This window comes from Ixodes scapularis, unplaced genomic scaffold (assembly GCF_016920785.2).
Source record: "Ixodes scapularis isolate PalLabHiFi unplaced genomic scaffold, ASM1692078v2 ptg001158l_1___fragment_5__unscaffolded, whole genome shotgun sequence".
NCBI classification, from domain to species: Eukaryota; Metazoa; Arthropoda; class Arachnida; order Ixodida; family Ixodidae; genus Ixodes; species Ixodes scapularis.
Genome location: NW_024610110.1, coordinates 748,983 through 754,852, shown reverse-complemented (window position 1 = coordinate 754,852; position 5,870 = coordinate 748,983). Strand labels below are relative to the sequence as shown.

Below are 5,870 nucleotides of genomic sequence, written 5' to 3'. Positions count from 1 at the left end.
GCCTTTGCAATGGCTCCCCGAAACAAAGGTAGGACTTATGAGCTCTTACCCAGATTTCTGACACTTCTCTGGCAATCCATTAAAAGGAATGCAAGACTGACTCTCAATTCATGCAGACTGCTTTTGTAATATCCTACCGCAAGAATGCACAACTCTGATGACAAAAATGCTTATATTGAGGCCACATCTGTGGCCTCAGGCCTAGAGCCTAGAATAGGCCATATTGCTCAAACCAAAGCTAGAGCATATCTAAGCACCATGTTCCCAAATGTTCTTGTGTTAGAGGTATGGTGAACAACTAAGGCACTTTTTTTATTTCTTATTTCAGAGTGCCATTTTCCGAGCTACCTAGAACAGCGAACAAAAAGCTCAATCGCATGGTCGTCTGAAATAAAAGCTTTTATAAATTTGTTTTCAGAACCTTTTCAAAAGTTTGTACCAACACCCGGCCACCATTGCTTGCTCACATACTCTGAGCATGTAATGGACACGGCAGTTGCGTCAGCGTTCGGCGTGAACTTAGGTCATATTGCAAATGAGCGCTCTGTCAGAGTTCGTCGAGGACTCGGATCCAATCACAGGCTTCGTGATTGGATTCGAGTCCTCGCCGTGTCGATTGTACCACGTAAGTGAAAATAGATTATGTATATAATATTTGAAAGTATGAAAGATTGAGCCCGACAAAGTCAGAAATCAAAGACCACCAACAAGGCATTATATACTACTGGCATTTCTTGGGGACCCCATGGTCAACACCTGTTCACTTCATGGCTGAGAGAACTACCCTGGGCGCAGGCTGGGGACATTTTTGTCTGGAAGCTTCGTTGGACAGCTAGTGCACTAGTACCCGAGTTACACGGGCGCTCTCAGCTGCCATTGAGTCCAACGACAGTCGAGTCCATCGCGATAAGCCAAAGTTACACGGCAGCGCCAACCGTCATTGAGCCGCTAATGACAGTTGAGTTCGACTGAGCTCCCCCACCTCAGTTCAACCGAACGGACTTCCCCAACGGAGGTAAATTGGCACCTGTTCGCGGGACCGCTGCCAGCAACCATTGTTTGTGAGGCACTTACTGTTTCGGAATTCAGGGGGAGGCGTCTAGAAAGAATCGTAGCAGCAAAATTCTCGGGAAGGAATAAATTTAGGCGTCCGAGCTGCCAGTGATAGCACCCGGCTAGCCGGCAAGATTCCAAACGAGCAAAAATGGCGGAGGAACCTGCTGCATAAATAGACAAATAGTAGTGGGGTACCCATCATAGCGGGCAGTAGCTTGTACCACCTAGCCTAAAATATGTGCAACCTAGCCCTGAATCTGTTTTGGTACTCGTGTAAATGCCGCTAAAAAGCAACAAGGTATCAAACATTTAGTATGATCTACTTAAAATAAATAAAACGTGTGTCTCCGAGTCAATTACTATAAAAATTTGACTGATCACACGGCTCAAGAACCAGTTTCGTGCTAGCTTTAACTGGGTTCTAGAGAGTTGAGTTGAGTTGAGTTGAGTTCAGTCAAAGGTAAGGCCGATAAATGTCTTAGACTCAACGATAGTTGAAAGTGTACGTGTAACTAGGGTAACTAGGGGACTGGCTTCCCTTAGAGAAAACTAATACGTTTGAAACACGTTCAAAGGAATTTCGAATGCATTTAAATGTATTTTTTTATTTTCAAATACATTAAAATATACACTACAATATATTTTTAAAAATGTATTTATAAAAATACGTTAAAATATGCGTACTTAAATATACTCCAAGAACATTTAAATGCATTATTGAAGATGTTAGTATATTAGAAATGCATTTCAATATATTTTTTTAAACATGAATTAAAATCGCTCGGTATTAAAATATATTTCTGAAACTATATTTAAATATACTTATTAAAATGCATTTTTGTAAATAAGAACTAAATTTATGCAGATATGTTTTTATACCCCCCACCCCCCTTCCAAAAAAAAGTTTACTTACTTTTGCCATGTGCCCCAATCAAGTCGTGCTGTCTTAATTTAGCCTAAGGCAACAGCACGGACACCCTTCGGGTTTTAATGCGTGGCACCATAGCAATTGGTTAAATTTTTCTTCCGTCCTCTAATTGTATTTAAAATGCACATACTGTATAGTGGAACTATAAGTACCATTTATTTTGTGTCTAGCTCGAACATGAGTACAGGGATTATATATTGGAAAAACACTGACCATAAAATAGTGAATTTTGTGCTGCAAACATAGTACAAGACTTTTTTTTAAATCCTTAATTGGCTTGTGTTGTTTGAGCAATTACAATTATTTACAAGTAAAAATGCACACACCTTAATTTTTGGTTAAAGCGTAGTAGCATTTTTGAAAAAAAAAAGAAGAAAAAATTAGTGTTAAAAAATAAATATCCAGGACAATTCTAAAGCTCTGATTTAGAATCAATAATCCCAACAACAAACAGTAATCATGAAATGTTTATTGAATCTTTGAAGGAAGACAATGATAGAGTAATGATATCAAATTTGAACACAAAAAACCACAATAGGCAGAAAATAACGCTTAGTGTACAAGACGGCATCTTTTTCCAATTATGTACAATGCAAAAGTTTCGTCACCAATAATCGAGCTGGCCAGTACACACAGGCACCACAGAACATAATAAACATATCAATTCACTCACAAGCAAAATTATTTGACACATGAAGGTACAAAGAGGAATCCACTTAGTCGATAACTGAAAACCTTATAAGTTGATAAGTATTATAAAATATTTACATACTTTTTAAAACTACAGTCATGATATACACACAAACAAGAAAGGCAACTACACAGTCACACTGTAAGTCTTCACGACCAGTTGTATAATTTCAACATGTAGAGCAAAAAGGAGGAAGGCAGACAAGCTCATTCCTTACAGACAGATGTTTGAGAAAACTGCGAGCGGGATATTGACACGAGCTCATGAGCTTTCTTACGACGCCTCTGATGAGAAAGCTGAAAAGATGCCTACACAGTAAAACCCCAAGTCCTAAATTCCTACGACTCTCGCACCAGTAGGAGGGTTTATATACTAGCCAAGGTGCTCGCAATATGACGGAAGCTTATAACAGCGAGGGTATTTGTGTGACCAGGATTTCGGTTGCACATCAAAATATTCTGTGGAGGGCTCCCATCAAACACAGCAAGTGCTTGAATAATTCCAACTGAGCCATCCTGCAGCTGAGCGGCACAGTTTACCCTTTTGGGCATCCTGTATGTTTCCGACAGAGAATTCCATTGTTCTGGAACCTGTTGTAAAAAGTAATATGTTGTGGTAGGAATCCCAGGTGGTCTTCTAATGTAACTTCCAGCCTGATATCGGTGCCAAAGAAACTCTGTCGCCGGTATACGACTACCTCCCCAGAAAGCGCCACCCCAGTCCTATACCCACGGTCTGAAGGCGGACCATCCTCTGAAAAAAAGGCCCTTCCTTCTGGTGCCTGGATTCTGTCCGACCAGAGAGAAAGGGGCTACCACCAAGCAAAGGTACGAGCAATCTTCTCAGCGAAACACTGTGTGCCAGAGTAGTAGTTCTGTAGAATCGTGTTCCGCCCTTCAAAAGGAAAACAAGAGGTCGCCCACAGCGGGCCCCAGGCTTCCACCGAGTCAGTTAGGTGAAGCAGCTGGTGAACGTTGTACGACATGTTCGCCGTGCCATACAACGCACCCATCTGCAACACAAACTTCTCCAGCAGAGCCCATGCCTCGTGGAGGTTTCGGTCTGTGATTTCCTCTTGAAGTAGCATGACAAAACTGTAAAATGCTTAAAAAACTGGCGTGGTAAAATAGGCTTCAGTACAACATACCCATAGAAGAGCAAGAGGGCTCGCAACTCTGATGCCTTCCAGTAGGCCCTGTCCTCGAACTCCCTCGGGGTGCGGGTGACTTCTGTCGGAGCAGAGACGGCTAGCAGCAAGCTCCTTAGTTGTGACACCTTTGTTCCAATGTACCAAGGACAGCCGTGATTCTCACTTTCAAGCCACAACCGAAGCAGCTGTCGCATGACGCCAAGGCAAGCACAATGCTGGTAGTCCGGAATGAAGCCGTCAACTACATCAAACCGAGGAAGGGTCATTGCAACACAGGGGCCTTTCACTCCATTAACAGGCACTACAGAAGTGCCCTCTTTTGCCTCTCCTGAATGCTTCAGAGCAGTTCTCTGCTCTGGAACTGGATCTAAGTACCCATAAGTGGATCCTCCCGGGTGGTAGCACCAACCGCAGCCATGAAAACCGTTGAACTGTTTACAGTTTCGCACTGCACACCGAGCAACGGCGTCCACAGGGCATGCTGCTGCAAAGACTCTTACATTAACTGCCACTCCCTGCTTTATACAGCAAAATTCTGCAGAGAGCTCCTTCAGCTCCTCTGCAAAAGGTGTCTGAAAGGTGGTCATATTAGGTTTAGAAAAACCAAACCAGAGCGCAGGCATCAGCATGTTATGCTTACGCACTGCAGGGTCCAACTGCAGGATCTTGCATTGTACAGGCCAAATGTCGAAACTAGACTTTTCGAATACCCTGATCCCATCAGTGTTCCACAACAGAGAAATATCGTGACTGGAAAAATTAGATGAAATTCTTGCATGCTCAATGCCACCCGCCACGACTCTAATTGTGCCCCCTCTGGTGTTTTGTGGAAGCCACTTGAGGTTTTGCTGTGCAAGAATGCGCTCAATCTGCTCCTTTAAAGGCATCACGAGAAAAAAAGGGCAGGAAACCAAATCAACATCTCGCTCACAGTTTTCACAGCGAGCCTGACTCTCACAGTTTGCTTTTCCCAAGCACCCCAAACAAGTGAGGCAGTAGAAGTGCTTCTGTGCACCAGGCACGTCAGCCCCCAAAGCCTTTAAAAGTAGGTAGTTTGATCATACCTTTCCTGGGGTGATTACATTTTGCATATCCAGCAAATCTGCTATACCTTGATCGCTAACTTTGTGGCGCATCACGCAGGCCATCAGCAGGGCCGCAATCTCTGTCCTCTCATCAGCAAATGGCGAAGTTCATTGGAGCTCCATCAGGATGTGGGTCCTAAAAAAAGTATCAAAACAATCATCCACACACCTCCGCGACAAAAAAATTCTTTTTTGTATTGAATTTCAACAAAGTGCACCTATATGCCACCATGAAATAGCTTGATTAATTAAAACTGAATCACTGTGGCATTTATTTCCTAGTGATTTTCTATGTGTGAATAACCAAACATCTGCACTTTGGTTGCTACAGGCTACAGTCCAGGAAAAAGTCTAATATGCATGAATGCCCATTCAGATAGAATTAAGTGTATGGGTTATACTCACAGGGTAGGCTGATTGCATTGCCAATTAATCATGTCTGAGTAACAGGCTTAAGTTGAGCTAACAGAATACATGTCATTACAAAGAAGTCAGTTTGAACATGAGAAACAGAGAGAGGGAACATACGTATGTTAATTTCCTCTGTATGTGTTTGCCTCGTGTTCAAGCTGAAATTGTTGCAATGTCAGAGTAAATAATATTCTAGGTTTGCAGATCAGTGTAAATACTGTTTTGTCTTTGAAGGATATTCAGAAGTATTTCTTGCTGCTAAGGAAGCACAGATGTATCGGTGACTTGCAATTATATCTTAATGTAAACTTCCTCAAGACACATTTATTTAGGATTTAGTTTAAAGAGGGGGAGGAAGAGTTGGGAAGGGGGAGGGGCTCAATCCTTTTGCGTACTTTGGCCAGGCACTGTTCTGTTCCGGCATATTCGTTTGCCTCTGGGTTGTTACACTGCTTCTCAATCCGTCACGTTCCACCGACATACGCGTTTTGCTCAGCAGCGTGCTCTGCAGTGAGGGTGTTCACTAAAACGTGCCGACACGCGAAATGG

At 42.7% G+C, this 5,870-nt stretch overlaps 1 pseudogene; it reads right to left on the bottom strand.

Annotated features, from left to right (window-relative positions):
• Positions 1-2,944: 2,944 nt before the first annotated feature.
• LOC121834451 lies at positions 2,945-4,412 on the bottom strand (annotated as a pseudogene).
• Positions 4,413-5,870: the final 1,458 nt, after the last annotated feature.